The sequence below is a fragment of the Schistocerca serialis genome, chromosome 1 (assembly GCF_023864345.2).
Source record: "Schistocerca serialis cubense isolate TAMUIC-IGC-003099 chromosome 1, iqSchSeri2.2, whole genome shotgun sequence".
Classification (NCBI taxonomy): domain Eukaryota; kingdom Metazoa; phylum Arthropoda; class Insecta; order Orthoptera; family Acrididae; genus Schistocerca; species Schistocerca serialis.
Genome location: NC_064638.1, coordinates 1,023,666,506 through 1,023,692,349, shown reverse-complemented (window position 1 = coordinate 1,023,692,349; position 25,844 = coordinate 1,023,666,506). Strand labels below are relative to the sequence as shown.

Here is a 25,844-nt window from a genome sequence, read left to right as displayed (position 1 = left end):
AATAGAAAAAGCCATCTTCTACTTCAAAGTAGCTCGCGCCTTTACTTCTTAATACGGGGCGGAAAATGACGGGAAATATTTTTGTAAATGGAGTGACGGTCGACTATTTTAAGTCATCAAAGTGTCCGACGATGAGAAGACGAAAAGAACACCAGGCACTGTAATATGACTGGCGGAGTATACGTATATGGATATGTGATAATCAAACATTTCCGTTGGATGGCATTGTTGCAGCGTATACGCAAACCAACGCGACTCCGATGCGGGTACATAAGCACCTATATTTAGGCAAGGTGTTAGTGAGAACTTCGAACGGAAACTTTTTGATCGCCCCTTATAGATGAAGAATGTGACGGAACTTGCTTGAGAATTGTTGACATTAAGTTGTATATGTGTAAATCATGAAAAGGGGAACGTGATTTGGGAGAAGAAGAAGCAGAAGAAGAAGAAGCAGAAGAAGAAGAAAAAGGTGTATGTGCTCAAGAGTAGTTTTTCTGTTTGAAGTTAGGCCTGCATGTGTTGTTACACAGCAAATTTTGCGATTGTACGATAACTATGAGATGGCAGTAACAAAGAAAGAGTCGTACAGAATTATACTTCGATGTTAACAAGGAAATGAAACAATTTATTTATTTACCTGGTTTCGTGGGTTCACGCGACCCAAAACTGCTTGTCATCGAATAAGTCAGTTAATAGTTTAGACAGTGAGGTTTGGAAGGTTTTGAAACGGAAAATTAAATAATTAAAACACAGGAAGAGAGTACACGAGCAAATAACATATTACAAAGAAACATCCACAATTACTGGGGAGAACCTATCTACAGAATAGGAATGTGCTTCAAAGAAACCTTTCTGTTGAGTTTGAATGCTCGAGGTATCACTCAATTGTTATCAGTTGTGGTGGAAGCCTATTGATAATGAAACATGGTGAATCTGGAAGATTCAATGCATATCGTTTTTCCGTCTAGTTTGCATGGGCTGAATGTTTCAGTTTCTTCTGAATGAGAATATTCTCAACAATAAATCCCGTGATGGAAGACATGTGAAAGGATGACAGGGTTTCGAGAAACCTCAACCGTAGCTTACGCGTACCGTGTGGTTGTAATTAAAACTGACGGTATTCCGAGTACCGCAGTATGGGCTGTATGCCTCGCAGAACACTGAGGCATCTTACGTACGTTCATTAATTGCTGCGCTCATGGAGTATGCTGGAAAAATAACTGTTTGACTTTCTGACACGTGGCGCCATAAGCAATCGAAATGTGGCGAGGCAGCAGGAAAAGGGGAGGAACGAAATAACGATGGTTCTGGCACATTTACTAGGATATGGTCACAACTTACAACATGTGTTCATAATGGTCTCCCGTCTCAGAAACATACTGCATCCGTAAAATCATCTAACCAACAGATGCTCGCAGCATATCCAGCGTTATCAGAGTGATATATCATAGTATGCCATGCTTCAGATCAGAAAGAGTCCGGATACCTCGCTGATAGAAACGAACTTTCATATCCCCATAGCCAGTATAGTCCCATGGATTTATGTCGGGTGTTGTGGAAGACCACACATCTTGAAATTGTATAGAGATGATGCGGTCGTTGCCGAAGGTTTCTCGAAGCAAATGTTTCACCTAGCAAGCTACATGCAATATCGTCCCATCTTGTATGGCCGGCCGGTGTGGCCGTGCGGTTCTAGGCGCGTCAGTCTGGAGCCGCGTGACCGCTACGGTCGCAGGTTCGAATCCTGCCTCGGGCATGGATATGTGTGATGTCCTTAGGTTAGTTAGGTTTAAGTAGTTCTAAGTTCTAGAAGACTGATGACCACAGATGTTGAGTCCCATGGTGCTCAGAGCCATTTGAACCATTTGAACCATCTTGTATGCATGAAGACTGGTTTGGTCACATCTGCGTTCTTGCAAAGCTGGGATCATGTGCTGATGTCACTGAACACCTAACAGGCCCGAGAGGTGAAATTTCTCAAAGGAAAATGGACCGAGAATGAAGGAGCCTATGAAACCACATCTCACAGTCACATAAGCTGAGTGCAGTGGAAGTTCCTACACAACATGTGGCGGAGTAGAATCCCATCCACATGTGACAGAATTTGAAATGTTGTACGGTCGGCTATAGCTATTTCATCAGTATCTGCCTTGGGAATGGGCCACGTCCCTCCTCCTCCTGTACCACCTAATTTGCCATATAATTCAACTCTTTCTTCAAATTTCTGCATGGACTGACACTACAGATCAAATATTTTCTGGGCTAAGGATATTCTTGGTAACTGTGTAGAGTTGTCCCGTTATATAACACAATACGAGATGACAAAGAGAAAATAAGATGAGAAAATAAGCTCTCGCATTTCAGTGACAGACACAGCGGACGTAATTCTAATATGCAGGAGGGCAGCATTGATTTTCTTCACAAGATCTTGAATGCGACACTTCCATGAAAGTTCTCCCTCTATCATTAGTCCTAAGAATGTAATATCGCCATGAAATCACACTGTGGATTTTAGTGAATCATCACTGTTATGCGTCTGTTATAAGTTTATTTCGATACTTATCTTTTGGGATGGTGCAGTCGTCCAGGGGTAGACTCATTTTTTTCGTGATACGATATTAGCTGTATGAAACGTCCCCTTTTGAACAATTATACACGTGACTGGGCTTAAACTGACACACAATGTTTTTAGCGCAACGCAATCTGACTTTCAAAAATCCCTACAAAAGAATGGCCCTGACTGACATTAACCTATACTTTTCAAAAATCACTTACCTCACAAAAATCTTCGTTACTCGAACTACTGCAATACAGCGAGCGCCACTACTGCCAGCTAAATAAAAGATTCAAACTACTGAAGGCACTAACTACTGATAGGCACAGTTAGCAAAAGAAAGATTTTGATAGAGAACAAACAATGTATTTACCTTAATATTGTTCAAAAGTCATATTATATATATATATCAGCTCATGACATCCAGTCATACAAATATCCAAACTCCGCCATCTCTCTCCCCACATCCACCACAGCTGGCGACTCACCTCCAACTGCGCAACGCTACGCGCTGTTCACATCCAGCTTCCGCTGCCCAACACTACAATGGCCGACAACAATGCAAACTAGCCACAGACTGCACACAGCACAGCCAGTGATTTTCATACAGAGAGCTACGTAACGTTGCCAATAAGAAAACATAAACAGCCTACTTACATAGCCCCCATGCTCCCCACAAAAAATTTTACAAATTGTTTTGGGCAGTGGCCAATAATGATTTGATAAAATTTTTCATAATTACAATAACAAAGAAATCAAAGGCACACACTTATTGATACAATGTTGGCCAAAAGCTAAAATTTTCTCACAGTCCATAAAGACAGTTCTGATCGTTCATCACAGTAAAATAGCAGTGTTTTTCTCGAAGTCTGAGCAGTAGAAGAAAATGCACACGGAAGTAGTGGATTTCCAAGCAGTCTTGAAGAAGTAGTGTTGTCCTTCCAACGAAAAGACAGTGCTGACTCTTGACATGCTGACAGGTAATGGGCCACAACAGAGCAAACCCACCGCAGAGTCAGTCGAAGTTTTGAAGAATATTGGTACGTAGGTCATCACTGTAGTCCTGGTAGAGATTACGGTATTGGTGGGCCACCAGAGGTGCAGACCCACTGCAGTCCTGGTAGAAATAATGGTAATGGTGGGCCATCAAAGATGCATACCCACTGTAGTCCTTGTAGAGACGGCCAGCAGCCATCTGTTGCAACTGTGCAGGTGCACAATCACCATCAAAGAGTCTTGTGGACAATATAGCAAGTCCATAAACCACCACTTGTGCACTCACAAAGTTTTTGAAATTGTCCTTAGAACCAGCAATGCTGTTATCCAGTCCCTTGCTGAATTATTAACACACGTGCAAACACTAACAGTCCCTACTTCTCACATATTGTCCATATACTATGACCAACAGAAACATGTGCAGTGAAATGTAACTTACAAGTTACTTAATTTGATGAACTGGTGTCAATTACAATTTTATAACATAAGAATACAATAACAAAGGTACAAAATACATCATTAAAACATAATAATACAGATAACATTTGTAGTAATACAGGCTTTACAAAAGAATAGAAATAGACATATACATCAGTGTTACAGGAATTATGACATAAGTAAATACATAAAAGATCAGAATAACTTTTGAAACATCAACTTCACATATGAGCATTAAAAAAGAACAGAATAAATAATGTCTAAACATCTTTACAAAGAAAATAACATATTATCAGAAAAATTCTACAACATAACTCTTATTAGCTAAACACATTAAGACAGGAAAAACACAAATTCACATAGTGTAATAACACAAAAATACAGGACAGGGTTTGTTTTCAGTGTGACATTTGGTACTGCAGTCCACCCCAAACTTCATTCCATGTATCTTTCCTCTTATTTCAACATTTGTTTCTACCAAAAAAATTCTATCCAAGCATGCTTTCTGTATTTATATGTTCACTCATTTCTTACCTCATTATTTATTTACCATTATCTAACCTCATCATTTATTTCCAAGAAAATTCTACCTAAAACTGTTGTCCCTAAACCCTACTTTTTTGGTTCATATCCTCTTTCAAAATACTTTTTTGGCCAAACCATTTTCTTATAGCTTCTCAATGCATTTCTTCCAATTCATCACAACTCGTTCTCTCATATAGCCTACCCCATCTTAAGCTAACTTAAATCTACTGAGCTCAGGTGCTAAACTAAGGAACGAGGCAATGCAGCAGCACAAAACAATTAACACAAACAACAATGATAAAAAAATACAAATTGGCAAAGTAAGCAATAATATTACAACTAATATAAGGCAATGAGCAGCAAACAAGAAAAATAAATCAGTAGTAAACTGGCTTAGCAGAGTAACACAAAGTCAAATTCAGCAACACTATGCCTGGCAAACAGCAGCAGCAAATGAAATAACTTATATCTAAACATGACATAGCTCAAGCAGAAAAAAATATTACACTAAAGACAACAATGCAGACAAGGGAAATGTATATTCACATCGTAATGTCTATGTAATTAAAGTGGTGCACCACAAGAAGTTATTCTACCAAAAAAATTACCAATTCCGTATGCAATTCCTGTGAAGGGAAATGTCTTTTTATGCTCCTTCGTTTTTTTTTTGAATAGATCATAAAATTATTTACTTTATCTGTAGGCATAAAATGTTTATATTAGTACAGCTATTAAATTTTATTTTAACCAATGCTGCAGTGCAGCTAGAAACTAGATATTAAACAAAATGAGTAAATAAATACATAAAGCAAGCCATATGGCATTTCTCTCAACTAGCAAGACAATAGCCGTGAAATGTTTCTCATAGTTTCATTAGGCATTTTAGTAAATATCATAAATTAAGAGCTCCACAGTATAATCACATGTTTTCAAGTTTGAGCGTGTTGTATTTGCGATGCTTTCTACAAAGGAATGTCAATAGCGAGGATAATGGCCTCCCCTTTTTTTTTCTACCTGTGCCTCTGAAAAGGCACACACTAATGGCTTTTTCTCCAGGCGTCTGACACAGCTGGGTGCCCACGACGCATTACGTGCAGGTGGTCACTTAACTTTCTTACGGAAATATTTACGACAGCAGTTTCCGCTACAGTGACAGTCTCATATAAAAATATTTCACAGGCCAAGAATTTGCGTTACAAATCTGCAGAAACAAAATCCTGTAAATATAACAGTGTCCAGTGTACATTCACGCATTTACACACATTTCATAACTCTTAAAGTACGATTCTTGGTTTCCAACATCCTTTTTCACAAGTCAGACTCCCTAACCACTACTCATTATTCATTACCTTATTACACATATACATATTCGTCGACACTTCTTCAATATTTCATCATAATAAATACATATCATAATAAACATTCCTCAGCAACATAATACACATCGTCGTCGTAATAATAACATCATAACACCTCAATCAAATCTCAAAAACGTCGTAGCTTTCTGCAATAATTTCAAAACCTAAAAAATATTCTCTGCTCATTTCAATAGTGTCATCTACCTCAAACGTACCTTAAAAATCATAATGTCATACCACATACATCATTCAAAGCTCTCATAGAATCACAATGGTTCTGAAAAAATATGAAGAGTTCACAAAGTACATACAAAATACAATTTCATAAGTGCGAAGTTATCCAACTGTGTAATTACATAAACATCTGTCACTGATGTAGTAAAAAAAATGTTTGTCTCTCTCAGTTAAATGATCAGATAGCTGTGTAATTTGTGTGTTAGAGAAATATGGTACCGATGTGTAAAGTTATATAAGCAAATACCATATTAGCTAGGGATCCTTGTGCTTGCCAAACACATGGTACACAAAGTACGTGTGTACCCCCTGAGGATTAATGTAATTATACTCTCAGGTGTTACAGATTACAGCAATGGAATGAAATGTATCACGGAAAACTTTCTTTGTAATTAAAAAATCTTTAAAAATAAATGTTTTAAGTACAAAATTAATCACTGAAATGCATGTCCTGTAGCGCTAAATGTGCGTCTTGCTGTGAGATAATTCTGTTGAAGTGTCGTAGTTATCGTCCTCTGTAAGCAAAGTTCTGCTGAAGTCAATGTACTCACCTCATCATCAACAAAAGTGAGATGCTTTGCTTATAGATATCGTAGTTATTATGCTTATTGCTGTGATGAAGAAAGTACTATAATGTAACGTATTGTTATGCTACAAAAAAGGCTGTCTCATTGTAGCTATACCACAAAAGTTACTATTAAAACATGTTTTACTTTCCAGAAGAATTCAGAAAACCTGTGCAGATATAAAACAGATACACCACAAAAACAACAGTGTAAATTGTCACTCATTAGTAGCGTCATGATAAAATCGTGTAGCTGTCACATAAACTAACCACTGTGTCATCTGGTATCTCACAGAAAGTACTTAAAATCCAGAATGTATTTTCAAGTAAACCAAAATGTTGCATTAAAATCTCATTAGCAGTACTGGTAAATGTTCTAAGTATGTCAGCCTTATAGTCGTTACGTAATCGTGCAACTAACAAGAAAGAATGTACACACACAACACTGCGTCGTCTGTTCACTATAACAATGCACTCGTAAATACTGTCTAAATATGTTCCTTAGGTTCTAGACTGGATAGTGAACTTCAAAACGTTGTTGCATGTTAACAGTTTCAAAGTCTGACAAAGCATACTAGTAACGTGAAGTGAAAAATTTTATTGCAAAGACTAAGCTATAAAGCAGATTATCTTTCAATAAACGGTTTTACATGTGAAATGTAGTGTAAACCTTTACTCTTCACAGTACTCAGAGTTTCAACTTGAACGTAATTATCATGCGGTATACGTCGGTAAAGAATACTGGAATTTTGCTCAAGGTTAGCTATGTTATTTTTCTCCCAGCCAGCCGGCACACGTGGCTGCCTGCGGTGCGAGTCATTGTCTGTCTCTTTGTTGGCGCGCGTCGTTATTGGGATTAGAAGGCCTAGCTTCTACAAATTCACCTTGTCGAGAGTGCCCTGCTCTGTTTGAATCCCGCCAGTTCTGATGCAATTCAGCTCTGTCGTTACGATCATATCGTCTGTCGTCATGTAGGTAGATTCCATAGTTTCTTTCTTGTCGGTTACGTGGTGGAGAATTTCTCCTTGAATCGTAAATGCGCGATGGACCGTTGCGTCTAAAGTTATTGTGTCGCCCTTGATAATAGTTATTTTGGTTCCCAAATTGTCTGTTTCTCTGAATGTCTCTGTGATAGTTACTACTGCGGAGAGGTGATCTTTCCCTGTAATTATTACTACTCTGCCAACGGTTGTCATACGGGTGGTGTCTGTTTTGGTCACGATTTGTGTTGTGAGAATAGCCCTGTCGTGTCCAGTTATTATTTCTTTCATCGCGGAATTGCGACGGATGTGACCTGTAATTGTTGTGTTCCTGTTTTCGCGTTCCGTGATTGTCATTGTCAATTTCTAATTCTTGTAAGAGTCCCTGAAAAGCTTCAATGTCGTCTTTGCAACGTCCTGCCAAAATAATATGCCATAAATGTTCAGGTAATTTGATTAAGCAAATGCGGATGAGTTCTGAGGGGCTGTATGGGTTTGACAGGTACTGATTCTTGTGCAACATGTCTTCAAAATATTTCACAAGACTGGAAAATTCAGATTGTTCGAAATGTTTCATCATTATGATGCCATGTTTTACTCGGTCTTGTGTGGCGTGAGACCAATATGCTGAGAGGAAGGCATGGTAAAATTCTCCTTCACTGTGGCAAACGTGAATGACCGATCGCATTCTTACACCTGGTTCATTCTCTAAGTAGCCACACATAAATTCTAATCTGTGTTCTAATGACCAGTTGGGAGGAAAACAATGAGAGAATTGATGGAGCCATGCTTGTGGATGAATGTCGTTGCCAGAATTCTTAAATGTTTTGAATTTACGTGTAGTAATGAACAGCTTATAGTCAAAATCATCATGTCGGCGAGTCGCATGTCGGTCATTGTTACGTCGTTTCGGCGGTTCCATCTCAAAATTAGGTGTGCCTTGCCAATTTCTTTCATAATTTCCGAAGTGTCCTGTGTTATTATTTTGTGGTTGTTCCGTATTTCTAAGTCCCTCTTCCCGTTTTGGAGCGCGAGTGTCCTCTGAAATATATAATTTTTGTATTACTTGTGTCAGCTGATCTTGTACTTCCCGAATTTCTCTTTGGTGTTGCGTATTAATTTGAGTCTGATTTTGTTTGAATTTCCTAATTTGTTCGCACTCTTCTGTGTCATTAAAGACTACCGGTTTTGTGTCATTCAGATTATCATCTACCTACGTAGATAAATTATTTAGCTGATCCGAAAGTTCAACTACTTTCTCTGATAATGAACTAATTTCCTCCAGGTGTCTTTCTACAGTGTCTTTTAAGTTTTCCTGAGTTTTTGCAAGTAGCGCAGCCGAATAGGTAGATGCAACTGAGTCAATTTTAGCCCACAAGGTCTCATGATGTTCGTGAACAATGTTTTGCAGTTCTTTTATGGCTGCTTCGTGATTCTGTAATGCATTTTCATGTCGCGAAAAAATAGGTTGAAAATGCTCACAAATTTGTGTTTTTACGTCGTTACAGACTTTTTGACATTTCGATTCGATTTTATATAACTCAGTAGTTAAATCTTCACGTGTTTGTTCAAGCGTGGTGTCAAGATTTTGTTCCATTGCGTCTAACTGTTGCTGTGTTTGTCTCTGGTGTTCTTCCATTGTGTCTAACTTTTGAAGATTTTGTTCCATTGTGTCTAACTTTTGAAGCTTTTTATGTGTTTGTCTCTGATTTTGTTCCATTGTGTCTAACTTTTGAAGCTTTTGCTGTGTTTGTCTCTGATTTTGTTCCATTTGTTGCATTAGCTGTAATAACAATGCATTAGTGTCTGGAATCTGTTCCTCTACGCTTTTCGGCAGTGCATTTGCACCGGCAACATTCACATTTTGACAAGCAGAAAATGTGTCTTGACTTATTTGAGAAAACGGTGTGGACGCAAAACCTGAATCTACATTATTTGCAAAATTGTGTCCTGTCATTTCGGATTCCTGAGGCGAGCTGTTGCCGACCGATCGATCGATAATGCTTCCCTGTTCACTATTTGTTTCACTGCCTACGCCATTGTTTGCCGCCCGCTCCATTTCCCTATTCACAATTACCAAATTACTATGTTGAACATTAGTTAATTCACTACATGGTGGCGCTAACACACTGGTTTCGTCTTCACTGTCATTTCTCAGTTTACTTTGGAGCCTAGTATTACGTTTTTCACACGCCATTATTGCCACAATATTTCTCACGACAACACAGAAAAACACAATTTGAAGAGCAAAAATATAAGAACAAATTAACATAGCACTGAAAATAATATCTAGTTAATTGAAAGCGCAGCTGCAAAATACTTGTTACAAATCTACATGCATGCCACAACTGTTTTACTGTACAACAATGAAAAACTACAACTACAAAGGAAATTCTTTCTATAATTACGCGCTAACAATAAACAAAAGCTACACTAATTACACAAACTACAAGAAAAAATCAGTAGATTCCAGTGAGGTTTCCTCGGCTAAGGGTCGACATATGAAACGTCCCCTTTTGAACAATTATACACGTGACTGGGCTTAAACTGACACACAATGTTTGTAGCGCACCGCAATCTGACTTTCAAAAATCCCTACAAAAGAATGGCCCTGACTGACATTAACCTATACCTTTCACAAATCACTTACCTCACAAAAATCTTCGTTACTTGAACTACTGCAATACAGTGAGCACCACTACTGCCAGCTAAATAAAAGATTCAAACTACTGAAGGCACTAACTACTGATAGGCACAGTTAGCAAAAGAAAGATTTTGATAGAGAACAAACAATGTATTTACCTTAATATTGTTCAAAAGTCATATTATATATATATATATATATATCAGTTCATGACATCCAGTCTTACAAATGTCCAAACTCCGCCATCTCTCTCCCCACATCCACCACAGCTGGCGGCTCACCTCCAACTGCGCAAAGCTACGCCCTATTCACATCCAGCTGCCGCTGCCCAACACTACAATGGCAGACAACAATGCAAACTAGCCACAGACTGCACACAACACAGCCAGTGATTTTCATACAGAGCGCTACGTAACGTTGCCAATAAGAAAACATAAACAGCCTACTTACAGCTGGTCCAGGTCTTCATCTCGAAGTGACTGAGAACACTAACGCCTTTTTACCATCGCCGATTTATTGACAGGTCTTTGTTTCAACACCAGCAATATTTGACATTTGACATAGCTTCCAAATACAATTACTTATTAATTATCTCTTGACCTTACAGTCTTACTACAATAACCAATTAAAAATTTCAGAGTAATACGTCCGACCTCCATTTCACTTCGAAGCTAGCTTCCAAATAAGTACTTGCTGTAAAGGCGGAAATAACAATTCCAAAGAGCCCACATGTCAGAAATATAATGAGTATTTTCAGTAAGATAAATATTCTCTGTTTTGATAACATCGATGAAATTCTGATTTCATGTAATACTTTGTTACATTAGAACCTATTTTTATTTTATGCAATGTCATTCTGTTGATCTTTATTTAAAATGATAGTGTTAAATATCAGGATGATAACCTTATTGTACCTATTGTTTATGTAAATCACACTAAAAGTCTTCATATTTTATAAAATGTTTTGGTAGCGATGTAGCAAACCAGGACGAAAGTGACGAAAAACTGAATACTTGAACAAATGTTGAAGATTGCGAGAATTCGACCAAAAGAGATATTGGACAACTCATCTACTATGAATTCGGCATCGAAAGATTTAATTTAGAAGAAAGAGACAACTTTGGGATGTTGTAAAGTGCTGCAGTTAAGCGTTATTCTTTACTCTGAAAGCCATGTGCTGTAGTTACAGTCTGCCCTATTAGGAACATTATTCATCATTCGATCCATGTCTTTCATAACAACACTTACATCATCTGTCACGTTTAGCGGCAGACGAACGATAAATATCAAGAAAAGCAATGGACCTGGCACAGAACCCTGTGGTACACTCCTCTTTTCAAGACCCCATTCAGATTCAAAACTTTTTTTATAGGTGTGGTGTCTTTTCTTTCGCCCATGTCTGAAAGAACATTCATGATCTGCAGCCGTATATACATGACGAAAAAGAAATTTCAACATCAGCTGCAATTGGGCATTGCAATAATTCCAATGGTGACATGTGCGCCTTGGCGGCAAATAATGATGCCTTCGGAGGGGATGCACTCTTTGTTGAACCTCTTGTGGGAATCAGGTGAGGCTGTGAGCAATGGGGCCAACGGACAGGGGACACTACGGCTTTGTGCGATGTGTGGGGATTTGGGATGGACAGGAAGTGTGCTTGGGTAGGCGAAATGGTTAAGAAGATCGCTAGTGGTAAGCAGGAAACCCGGGTTCGAGTCTCGGTTCGGCACAAAAATTTCAGTTGTCGACATTGGATTTATTTCAATGCATGATACAGACGATGTCGGAATTTCACTTTCGTCTCTCTTCTTCCCTGTTCGTTGACACTAGAGGACAATCTTCTGCTTCCTACCTTCCAGATATGAAGTGAAGCACTGTTGAAATTTGTCCCCAATCTCATAATGTTCCAACTTATAGTTAGCGCTACTAGTGTCTCATAAACAAATAAATGGCTTTTCTCTGGATACTCCTTTCCTGAAGTGAAACTGAGAGTCTGACAACACATTTTGACTACTGAGATGTACTTTTACTCTCCTATAGGCGTGCACTGCTTTCTCAAAAAGTTTTAAAATCGGTGGTAGCAAATAAATTGGCCGGTAAGCATCTACATAGTCTTCCAGCATTTTCATAAAGCTATTTCAATAATGAGTACTTATTTTTATCAGGAAACTGATCACACCTGAAAGACACAATGCACCGGTGACTGAGAGCGGAACTTCTTTGTGGTGCACTGGTTTTCATAATCCTACTCGAAATTACATCATATCCATGGGAGTAACAACTGATGGAATTAATAACTGATTCAGTTTCATCTTTGCTTGTGTCCTGTAGCTGCATGTGATATAGATGTCTCTGCACAGTAGCTTGAAAAAGGCATGCACGTTAATAATTATAGCTCTGCTCGATTTCAAGAGATGTCAGATTGTACATGACGTCATATGTGAGTGACAAAGTATAGTTACAAAGAGGGAAATCCACATTAGATTTTTACGAAAAATATCAAGCAGCGGTATTCAGGCGATAGGTGGCTAATCTAAACTTAATAAAATTCTCTCTCATTACATTGTGCGTAAATGCTGTCCAAATTATAGAGTACTAGGAGTGTTGAACAAAGATACCGAGTCTCGTTTAATCGCCGGAAGTTCGGGGCATGACAGCGCCCATGTTGCGAAAACATAGGAACATATGCTGTTGCTGTCTCCGTTTCCGTCTTTCCTAGGTTCTGTAAACACGACAGTCTTATCACTCTGGCGAGAACGTCAGGTTGATTTTTAGGGTGTAATTGGAAGTAATAATAGCAAAGAGGAAAGAGCGAATGGTGTTTTGCTTTTAGCAGTCGAATGAAAGCAACTATCGCTGTAGGTAAATGGCCTGTCAGCACCAGTTCAACACGAGGAATGACAGGTAATTCGCTCAGCTCACAAGGGAAGGCCATGACATGTTGTCACTAAAATTACACTCTTATATAGTGCAGTTAATAGAGAGACAAAATATACATACACTTAAAAATTGCAGTTGCTAAGAATTATTCGAACAGGAGACGTCAGTCGTCAAAATTACAATGAGAATACTATAAGTATGAATGATTTATTACACAAATGGATTATTTGAAATAATAGTCAATAATATGACATGAAACAATCTACAACAGAGTTTACTTACTTGAATACGTTATCGGAGGCAAAAAATGTGTAAGTAAGCAATAACAGCATAATCAATGCATAGGCATGTCTCACAGTGTGCAAATTTGATGAAAACAGGTTGGTCACAGTCCTCGTGGAAACACTCTTCTTTTAAACTTTCTTCGAAGCTGTTCTCCACGGGTGTTTGAAATGCATCAGGAAAGTCTTAGCGTAGCCACATTGAAAAAAAAAATGCAAATTTGATTAAGTAGGAGAATCATGGCGCCGAGAGATGGAAATACACAAACGATTGAAGGCGTTTTAAGTAGTGTCTATGCCATGTGTTAATACCATTGTCAGAAGACTATAATTGTGTCTGTCATAAATTTCATAAAATTTTTGTGCGGATGGAAGAAGACAACGCCGGTAGGTTGCACAATGCCTGTGTTCTTTGCTGGAATCAGCTTCTTGATGAATTGAATGCTTACAGGAACTGTAGAGTTGTATAGTCCGTCATCTCTATTGGCTGTCCAGGAGTCAGCCAGAAAAAAAGCTTTAGTTTTTCCTTGTATATCTGGGAACATTACATGTTCTAGGGATTTGAACTCCTTCTTTGGCATATTAGCAAATTTGCTAGCAGACGACTTTATGTTCATTAAATTTTTATTCATATTTGTAGGAAAATGGCTGGTGGGCTACGATACAAAGACATACAAATGGGGTAGTATCGTACCATCCATCACAATTGCAGACATATGAGAGTGTGTGTTTGCAGCTCTGGATCCAAAAGCGCCAAAGACACGCTTGCTTTCCTCAGACGTCTCTCTTCAACGAGAGACCTGATTTCTCTCGCGAAATGATAAGCTATTTGTTGAATATCGGCGGCTCCTTAAACCAACCACTTGCTAGCTTTGTGGTTTATTTTGCGACAACGTTATACTCACATTTAAATATTTTCACCCGGTAGGTGTAAGCTCAGAACTGCAGTAAATTGTAAGGCTCGTTTCTCTTCTTTATTTGCAGTGCCCAAAATCTCTATGTGCGGTCATTATTGTCTCTTTGTTATAAAATAATTACGTTATTCACTATTTACCAAACCTGTAGAATTTTTGTGTTTGACGAATGACGTTACTTTAGCCTGATTTCAAAGTTTTGTGCCACATCCTTGCTTTTTTTTCTATACCAACACTGTTGTAATTTTCAGGCGTTGTGTCATATCAGTTGACAATCCAGGACGACACACATGGGGAGGATTAACATTTCCATCTTTTTCCCTTGCTTGTTTCGTCCATATCTTGTACGCATCAGACAGACATCCTTTTGGAAACTTCGTTCGCTTTCTTGGAGGTTATGGCTGATAAGATGAACCGTGGCTTTCGTAGAAGAACGCCACTAGTGATATTGGTGTATCCCTCATTGCCATGGCACTATCATTTTCACCATCTGATGCCTCTTTATCTATTAAAAGCAAAGTAACCTCTGCTATTACAATATTCCTTCTGCCAATTGCTACTTTATTGTTCATAAGCAGAACGCCACCAGCAGTTTCAAAATTACTATCTGTCTCGTCGTCCACGGTGAAACACTTACTATGTAAACACACTTCCATACCACAAAGATAATCAGATCAACTCTAAAAGCAAACACAAACCCAGCTGACGCTGCTTGCAGAGCGATAAGTGGAGGGCTATAGTAGAGAGGGGAAACCCACTACAGCCCCACCTACTCCTCCCTCTCCTGTCAATACCGTTGAAGCACAGCAGATAAAACTGTTATGATGACGACGAACGAATTGTCGCCCACGTGATTGACTGGTGGCCAATGCTGAATAGAAACATGCAAATATCTGCTTTGCATATACAGCAGGTTTGTCAGTGAAGTCGATAAGGAGCTGGCTGCATGGCCTGGGTCTACAACGACTAAAATAATTAGACGTCGTTGGTAAAAAATAATATATTGTACTTACCTGGTGGTACAGGAGTCTTCATAGTCAGGAGGAATATATTTACAAACAGAGAGCTCTAGAGGCATCATATAGGCCATACTTGAACTAAGCGCCTTGTTAGAGATTGCGTCCCATCAGCTATACTACTTTTCTACTTGACGTCCCGAGCAAGAGTGGCCGAGCGCACGCTAGACACTTGTTGCAAGGTGCGGAGCGGCGCTAGTCTCGACTAGCGGGTCCAGCGATAATAGTACGGACCGCGGTCGATAACTGCAACCCCTAACAAGTGTGGTATCGAACGTTTATACCACAAAAACTTTACAAGAGGTTTCCTTTCTAGTCAGTAACAAAACAAAAATAGTTTTATTCTGTTCGCCGCGAGAGTACCGTGGCCTTCCCTTGCGAGAACTGGCCGCTGTTTGGATAACGTAAACGTTGGCCAACAAACCACACTAAAGTACTCTATATCTCCAAGTGAAACTTGTTTCTGTGTTATTTAAAATAACTTTGTGAGTAAAGACTAACACGTCCTAATGTTAAAATTTACCTCTCAATATGAGAATATTTAGCATCGCAGCCTAAAATTAAGAAAAGTAACCTAATTTTGAATTACTGATGGAAAAGTAAAATTTTTATTCTTCTTATTCCGATATTGAAGTATCGCATTATTTTAATTGTGGAGACAGCATCTTTAGTCTTATGTACACTATACAGAATCGAAATATCACTGATGAAATTGCTGTCTTCATTGAAAAGAAAGACGAAATTTAGGACTTTTTAAATTAAAAAAACCGTCTAATGAGCACACAGTTAACTGTAATGAGCCGTAGCATAAATGAGATTAGTTATAAACTTAACATTAAAATTGTTGACCCCGAGGTAGAACAAGTGAAGGAATTCTGTTACCTTAAAAGCAAACTAAAATATGACAGGAAATAAAAATCAGATAAGTAAGGGAAAGAGGGCATTCATGGTCAAAAGAAGCCTGCTAGTATCAAACACAGATCTTAATTTGAGGAATAAATCTCTGAGAGTCTACGTTTGGAGCACAGCATTATATAGTAATGCAACATGGAATGTGAGAAAACCAAAAGAAGAGAATCGAAGCCTTTGAGATGGAGTGCCACAGAAGAATGGTGAACTTGATTTAAAAAAATACTCTGTATGGAATGTTGAACTAAAAAATAGTTTTTACCTAATTCTCCTTTGAGAAGTATAAGACATTCCGCGTCAGTGTTTAATTATCTGTAGTGAGAGTAGCTAGTCTGCACCGTAATAAATTCACAGTGCCCTGCTGTTTGTTGTTGTTAACTGGAAGACTGTATACGTACAGAGAATAGTAGGTTGATGATATGAATGATCTGTCGGACGTTAGTAAATAAGGAAAGTGAAGCTGTCGGAAATTGGAATTCACGTTTGTACGAAGTAATGAAAATATGAGTCCGAACGCAAAACGGCCTTACATCGGCTAGAAGGATATAGCAGCAATTTTGTAATAAAAGGTTCAAAATGGTTCAAATGGCTCTGAGCACTATGGGACTCAACTGCTGTGGTCATAAGTCCCCTAGAACTTAGAACTACTTAAACCTAACTAACCTAAGGACAGCACACTGTAATAAAAGCGGGAAACTATAAAAGGCTGACTTTTCTGATAGTGTTTACATGGGTCTCGTATTGTTTGAGTTACGGACCGAGGGTGGAAAATTTCTGCAAGAAAAGCATTATCCGTAATCAGTTGCTCTAGCCAGAGAGAGAAACATATAACCTTACTTCGAGCATCATGAAGGAAGTCAAGCCATAATTTTTCGTGAGGTGAGAACCACGGCCTTCTATATCTGTTCATCCTTTACAGTTACAGTTACGCCGCTTTGAACAATTACGCCCAGATATTTAAACGACGTCACTGTGATAAGCAGGACACTGCGAATGCTGTATCTGAAAATTACGGGTTTGTTTTTCCTACTCATCTCTATTAACTTACATTTGTCTTAATTTAGATCTAGCCGCCATTCACCATACGAAGTAGAAATGTTGCCTAAGTCATCTTGTATCCTCATGCAGTCACTCAACTTCGACACCTTACAGCACACCACTGCATCGTCAGCAAACAATTGCTGTCCGCCAAATCATTTATGCGTATAGGGAACAAGAGCGGTCGTATCACACTTTCCTGGGGCACTCTTGCTGATAGCTTTGTGTCCTATGAATACTCAGTCAAGGAAAACGTACTGGGTTGTATAACTTAAAAAGTCTTCGAGCCACTCACATGTCTGTGAACCTATTTCATATGCTCGTACCTTCGTTAGTAGTTTGCAGTAGGGCACCGTGTGAAATGCTTACCGGAAACCTAGGGATATGGAATCTGCCTGTTGCTCTTCATCCATAGTTAGTAGTATATCATGTGTGAAAACGGCAAGCTGAGTTTCGCACGAGAGATGTCCATGATTAGCATCACAATTTTACAATTAAATACTGAAAGTTAAATACCACTTTTAAGAATCACAGTCACAAAAATCAAGGCCATTAATGAACGCTCAATAAGTGAGCTAGCTGCAGAAGTAACTTGTTTGAATCTGGGTGGGGGAAGAAGTTTTGATCGTCAGTATTTGACTATCAAAAGGAGGGGAGGTGATAGCATAAAGTTTCTGATAAGTAGGCTGTGAGCACGTGCCGTGAGTTAAACCACAAACATAAAAAAGGGACGAAAACTGGGAGAATGGAAATGGCTAATTTCCTTTTCAGACTTTCCCAATCCGATCTTGCGCTCCAACGAACTCGTCGTCGACAGGATGTTTCGATCCTTGTTCGTTTGTTTTATGGGGTGCCGCCGTCTTGTAACTTGAGCGGCTTCACCAGCACTGTTCTTAGGGTGGGATCTGTAACTTTTATTCGCTAACGTTACGCGGTATTGATCTGCTTCCCTGACGGCGGGACCTTAGGCCAAGAGCAAAGAGTTATGCACCAGACGGCACCTTGGAGAGCGCAGGTGTTGGACCAGCTTTGAGAAGACAATGGTAGCCCCTACTGTGAGATGGAGCTAGCACCACATACTTGCGCGGCAGATGCACGCACGTTAATATTAATAACTTTGTGGTGATCAGTCATAAACATGAGAGTACACTGGATAAGCTCATCAACAAGCATTATACATGTTCAAACTGTTTAATTAGCAATCAATATGTAAAACTAAAGAATAACAGTGTATTTACGAATACCATTCTGGTAAGCTAAGGGAGACAGGTGGTCTGAGTCCACGATCCAGTGAGGCTTAACCCTGGACATTTTTACAACTTTCAACCGGTTTCCAAAGTATCCATAATATAATACTTTTTACAGGAAGAAATTTTAGCTTTCGTTAAACGAATTCATTCGGCTACTCGGGAAACAGGCGCGCTATTGCTTGCAGATCAACTCTAGAATTTCCTCAAATACGCTGACAATAGTGAGAAGTGTGACACCGTGGACACTTTGACCGAAGTTAATGGAACTAATACTGAAGAGCGATATGTGAATTAACATTTCATCATTATGCTAGCCTGTATTCAATATTTTCAGTACAGAAAGGTATTTCATACTTCTGGGATATGAGGATTAACATTTAATTGCTATGCTAGCCTATATTCAGTATTCTCAGTACAGAAAAAAAATCATTGCTACAGATAAAGAACGGCCTGAATACATGATGCCTCTTGGGTATGTCTAAAGCTAATGGAGCTTTCGAGCTGGAGATTGCAAACATTGTATGTCCAAAACACGTGCACGTGCCGACTGTGGCCATCTGTCGAATCATTAGCACGAGGGACTAGGTATGTCCTAGCGACAGAGCGTATGGACTACTTTCTGTAGTGCTGTAACTGCCGAGCGAAAGGATGGACTCAAGACAAGAGACGAGTAGGCAAGGATTTTTCCAGACTAACTACAGCACCCTAAGATCGTAGGGCTGTTCAACATTCTCTGACAAATAGACGGATGACAATATCTAAATTCCGGGCAGAGGTTACTAGCGAAGTGCTTCCACGAACCGTCGCGGAGCTGGGTTGGGAAATCTAATTACCGTGCATCGTTTGCCATTGATACGACAGACGTGCATGGTGTGGATCTAGACTAAACAGGAATACTGAGTGGCATTCTATTGTGTTTAGTGATGTATGGATTCAGTTTGTGGCGATCATATCGAAATGCCACAGAAGGCGGCGATTTTCGAGGCCAATACCTCTGCATGGACCAGTAGACCTACTCGAATATGAAAATAGGACTAATTTGGTAATTTCTGAAGGGAGGCTGCTGTAACACCCTTCATAACCGGGATACCAAACTGCATATTCCAACAGGATAATTCAAGATACCACATTGCAGTTCCCGCCACAAACGCCTTTAGGAATGTCCGGATCTCTGGATGGCCTGTACGCTCTCCTGATCCATCACCCACAGAGTATATCTGGGATGCGACGGGAAGATGCACACTTTCATACTAGCTCGCAGCCAGCAGTCATTAGGAACTGATACAGCAAACGTTTCTGGCATGGCAAGAAATTTCTCAACATAACATTCGGAGACTGGTTGCTGACATGCTACGACGAACAGAAGTGTGTGTTCCTACCCACGGATGGGGGGAGACGTCACACTGATGTTGATGGTGGACATCTGTTTCGAATGGAATGAAGGTTTAATCGTTTAATACCCTTTCGTGACGAACATTTCCAAAAAGTTTGATAAATATCAGACTAGTGCTTCATGGTATAACACTTTCAGTTTCTGACAGTGTATTATTTTTGCTTGACAATAACTGTGAAGAATGATTAATTTTGTTTCTTTTCTGAGGTCGGGTGATATAAAATGTACCTGCGAACACAGTGATTCAGTATTTTAACACGACTGTGCAGATGAGATAAATGTGACCGTAACATACCCCACTGTAGGCCTCGATATGTGTTACCACCAAACGGTTATTGCTATGGCGGCCGGAGTGGCCGAGCGGTTCTAGGCGCTACAGTCTGGAACTGCGCGACTGCTACGGTCGCAGGTTCGAATCCTGCCTCGGGCATGGGTGTGTGTGTTGTCCTTAGGTTACTTAGCTTTAAGTAGTTCTAAGTTCTAGGGGACTGATGACCTCAGAGTTAAGTCTCATAGTGCTCAGAGCCATTTGAACCATTTGAATCTTAAGGTTGGATGGGGACATGAATGATGAAATTTGACGCTGATGAAGACGATCAGTTCGTTGGACGGTATATTATGCTCATTGGCCTACAATTGCTAAAGGAGATCTCTCCACAATGAAGCTGACCTCCTTCCGTTTGGCTTTTCATTATGGCCATAGTCAGCTACCCTGCATCCAACGCTGGACAAGGGCTTCCTCCAGCCTTTTCCATGCACGATGTTCTTCAGCCACCTTCGTCCTTTTTACTGCAGTGGTTTTCTACTGCCTTCCACCCACATGTGTCCAACGGAACAAGCATTGTGGAGACTACAGCCGTTATGAAATACATTAAATGAATTCACAATTGCGGGTAAGGACGAACATCAGCTGTAGAATGGAAGGACGACAATGAAAATTTGTGCCGGGTCGGGACTCGAACCTGGATTTCCCGCTTATCGCGAGCTGTCGCCTTACCATTTGGCTATCCGTGCATCACTCACGGCCAGACCCAAACTCCGATATGTCGTCAACCACGTGTCTATGACCTGTACTAATACATTCATTATGTATATTCCCTTACAGGTCAGACGATGTACGTGAAAGTCTCTTGCCCGCTATCGACAGATATATACGATATTGCAGTGCCCCTGTTATTCTGATCACGATGCATGTCAAACGGAACTTAGTATTGTAATCAGAAACACAAGCACTGCAATATCGTATATATCTGTCAATAGCGGGCAAGCGACTTCCACGTACAACGTCTGACACGTAAGGGAATATACATAATGGATGTACGAGTACAGGTCGTAGACACAAGGTTGACGACATATGGAAGTTTGGGTGTGGCCGTGACTCGTAAGGTAAATGGTAAGGCGACAGCTCGCGATAAGCGGGAAATGCGGGTTTGAGTTCCGATCCGGTACAAATTTTCATTGTCGTCATTCCATTCTACAGCTGATGGTTGTCATTATTCGCAATTGCGAATTCATTTGAGGCACCTCCCATTACGTCATCCTTTCCCTCTAACATTATCTCTTGAAATTCAACAAAGAGCTTCGTAGCATCCAATCGTTTAACTACATGTTCCACACCACACACGTCAATATCATTTTTACGGAGGTCACAATTGGGTGCCCTACTTCAGCCAGTTTCCTGATCCATTATTTTCCTCTCTCTTCTAGAATGTACCAATATGCATCTCTCCACTGGTAGCTAAGCAATCCAGTGATTCACTGGTCCTGTGACCTCATTGTAAACATGAACGTTTTTGGATTTTAATCATATCACAATAGATAAAATCTTTAAAAGCGCATCATAGATGTAATAAAAGAAATTATTACGTGCACCACTCAAAAGCCACAATAAAATTATTTTTCTGCAACTAGTTCCGACTATTTCGTCACCTGCTGAGATAACAGTGAGCGTTAGCCCGCAGTTTCCATGACACGCGCCTCGAGATGACTGGGTGTTTGTGTTGTCCTCATCATTTCATCATCATTCATGAAATTGGCGAGATTGGACTGAGCAAAGGTTGGAAATTTGTACGGGCGCTGATAACAGTGCAGTTGAGCGCCCCACAAACCGATCACAGTGCAGTTGAGCGCCCCACAAACCGATCACAGTGCAGTTGAGCGCCCCACAAACCGATCATCATCATCATCATCATCATCCATGATACGCTGAGGCGTCCCTCCCCCTCCTCCCCGGCTGGTTAACGACTTGGGCCAGTGTGCCTACCTTCCTCGGTGTGGTTTTAGGTTGTTTCCCACATCCCACTAGGTGAATACTGGGCAGGGTCCCACGTCCGCCTCAGTTACACGATTCGCTAACATTTACAAAACGTTCACGCCCTTTCACATGGGGCAACACCTGGCGCAGACAGCTGGCGAACGCCATTTTCTTCCTGGAGCAGAAGAAGTTGCGAAAGAATTGCATCTGGCAGCATTCTACCTCTAACATTACCATACCCAGATTAATACGCTGAAACCAAGAAGAAAAGGGATGAAGCCAGGAAAAAGAAAGTAAGAACTATTTCGTCATCGTTTGTCAGACGTAAAAGCTTTTAATGGACACGTGGCATATATAATTTTAAGGTTTAATGTCTGCCATCTTGTAATATAACTGCGTATGGGTCGATGGCCAGCTACAAGCACCTCAAGTGGACGCCATTTCTGTGACTTTCACGTCCCCAGCCTATCTCATTTTTTCAACTTCGGAGTGGGGACCTTCAGTTTAATGTGGAATCCGAACCATTTGTAGTTCCTGGCGACCTCTCTCGGGTTAAGGCACTCGCTTTACCACAGTAGACGACCAGACCCGACTAGCCTGCCAGATGATGACACAATCGCAACTAGCTGCAGCAAAATACACTCCTGGAAATTGAAATAAGAACACCGTGAATTCATTGTCCCAGGAAGGGGAAACTTTATTGACACATTCCTGGGGTCAGATACATCACATGATCACACTGACAGAACCACAGGCACATAGACACAGGCAACAGAGCATGCACAATGTCGGAACTAGTACAGTGTATATCCACCTTTCGCAGCAATGCAGGCTGCTATTCTCCCATGGAGACGATCGTAGAGATGCTGGATGTAGTCCTGTGGAACGGCTTGCCATGCCATTTCCACCTGGCGCCTCAGTTGGACCAGCGTTCGTGCTGGACGTGCAGACCGCGTGAGACGACGCTTCATCCAGTCCCAGACATGCTCAATGGGGGACAGATCCGGAGATCTTGCTGGCCAGGGTAGTTGACTTACACCTTCTAGAGCACGTTGGGTGGCACGGGATACATGCGGACGTGCATTGTCCTGTTGGAACAGCAAGTTCCCTTGCCGGTCTAGGAATGGTAGAACGATGGGTTCGATGACGGTTTGGATGTACCGTGCACTATTCAGTGTCCCCTCGACGATCACCAGTGGTGTACGGCCAGTGTAGGAGATCGCTCCCCACACCATGATGCCGGGTGTTGGCCCTGTGTGCCTCTGCCGTATGCAGTCCTGATTGTGGCGCTCACCTGCACGGCGCCAAACACGCATACGACCATCACTGACACCAAGGCAGAAGCGACTCTCATCGCTGAAGACGACACGTCTCCATTCGTCCCTCCATTCACGCCTGTCGCGACACCACTGGAGGCGGGCTGCACGATGTTGGGGCGTGAGCGGAAGACGGCCTAACGGTGTGCGGGACCGTAGCCCAGCTTCATGGAGACGGTTGCGAATGGTCCTCGCCGATACCCCAGGAGCAACAGTGTCCCTAATTTGCTGGGAAGTGGCGGTGGGGTCCCCTACGGCACTGCGTAGGATCCTACGGTCTTGGCGTGCATCCGTGCGTCGCTGCGGTCCGGTCCCAGGTCGACGGGCACGTGCACCTTCCGCCGACCACTGGCGACAACATCGATGTACTGTGGAGACCTCACGCCCCACGTGTTGAGCAATTCGGTGGTACGTCCACCCGGCCTCCCGCATGCCCACTATACGCCCTCGCTCAAAGTCCGTCAACTGCACATACGGTTCACGTCCACGCTGTCGCGGCATGCTACCAGTGTTAAAGACTGCGATGGAGCTCCGTATGTCACGGCAAACTGGCTGACACTGACGGCGGCGGTGCACAAATGCTGCGCAGCTAGCGCCATTCGACGGCCAACACCGCGGTTCCTGGTGTGTCCGCTGTGCCGTGCGTGTGATCATTGCTTGTACAGCCCTCTCGCAGTGTCCGGAGCAAGTATAGTGGGTTTGACACACCGGTGTCAATGTGTTCTTTTTTCCATTTCCAGGAGTGTAGTTTTAGAGCATATTTTTGGTGGTATACTTAACGATGAGTGGCGTACATTGAAACTTGTTAACTTACGTGGATGTATGCAGGAGAACGTCTGTGAAGTTTGAAAAGCACGAGGGAGGTATTTGCAGAACTGAAGCTGTGAGGGCGTGTCGTACCTAAGCGAGTGAGGACGCTGCCCGCGGAAGGTTCGAGTCGCCAACCAGCAGACGGTTTTCTTTTGCCATATAGTGTTGTAGTTTAAGGCCGGTGTCGTTGCCTGTTTAGCCAAGCATCGTGTAGGACGGTGCGTGAGATTTCCACCAGAGTTTAGACATAATTTCAGACCTTTTCGAAATTTTTCTCTGCTACGTCCCCACCTCCTCCCACTCCCCATACAAAATAATGAAACGGAAAAAAACACTTCTACACTTTTGCTGTTCATCATCAGGCTTGACGTTTCGTGGTATTACGTCTTTACTACTTACTCTATTAGCAACATATTTTGCCGACAGTATCCACATATACCACTCAATACATAACACACAATACCCACAGATACCACTCAATGTGCCAGCAAAAATAAATCACTGTACGACACCTAGTTCAGCAGATGTGACGTCATAAACTTGATTCGCCCAGACCATATTTATTTAGTTTTTGGTAGTGAGAGCATTTAGTGACTTCCAATAAACTTTGAACATAATTTTAATCCTTTTCCAAACTTATTCTCTCTAACAGCAGCACAAAATAATCAAAGGAAAACAATATATCGCTTACTAAATGTTCGTTGTTTCCGACGTATAACTTCAGCATCAAATATGACGTTTCAGTTTCTTATTTCTTTCCTATTAACTCTACTTGGTACCCATTTTACAGAAAGTATTCACTTACATCGTTGAAGATTGTGGTTTTTACTTTTTAATTACTCTACGGGTGAATAATCAGAAACTAATAAGATCGACGTACTTAGGGTTTTGTGTCTTCAGCCATAAATATTTTACCTGCTTAATCTCAACTATTTGACACGTTAACTCACTTGGAAAGTAATCAGACGTTTGTTTTATACAGGGGAGTCAGATTCTTTGCCGAATCGATGTTGAGGTTACTCGTTAGATACTAATCCATATCAACACAAATGCAAAATATGCTGCACAAACAGTCATCACAGACAAAGTCAGCACTCAGACCAATATGTAGCTGAGGAAAGAAGAGTATGTCGTATGAAAACCCATGCAAATGAGCCACAGAGTTAAATTTCGAACCAGTCACTCGGAATCAGCACCTGTACAGCAAATCAAATATTTCAACGTATCAGCTACTACTTCCCATTTAACTCGGAACTAGGCACATTTACAGTGAATCAAATATTTCAACCTGTTACGTACTACCTCCCATTTCACTGGTCTTTAAATTCCTGTCATCTTTAAGGCGTGGTTGAGTTTATGGGTTTGGGGCGAGCAGTCATTCTTTTAACGTCTAGTAGTGCGCGCACACAGTTGCAGCCTGCAGTCGACAAACGTCACAAAGAGATGGGTTAAGGACCACTTACGCAAAAGTGTCAGGTAAATATCAAAC

At 40.9% G+C, this 25,844-nt stretch overlaps 1 protein-coding gene across 1 annotated transcript in view; it reads left to right on the top strand.

Annotated features, from left to right (window-relative positions):
* The window catches only part of LOC126455032 (lachesin-like), a 1,182,593-nt gene that overhangs the window by 112,306 nt on the left and 1,044,443 nt on the right, over positions 1–25,844 (top strand). The gene's annotated exons all lie outside the window — the stretch shown is intronic.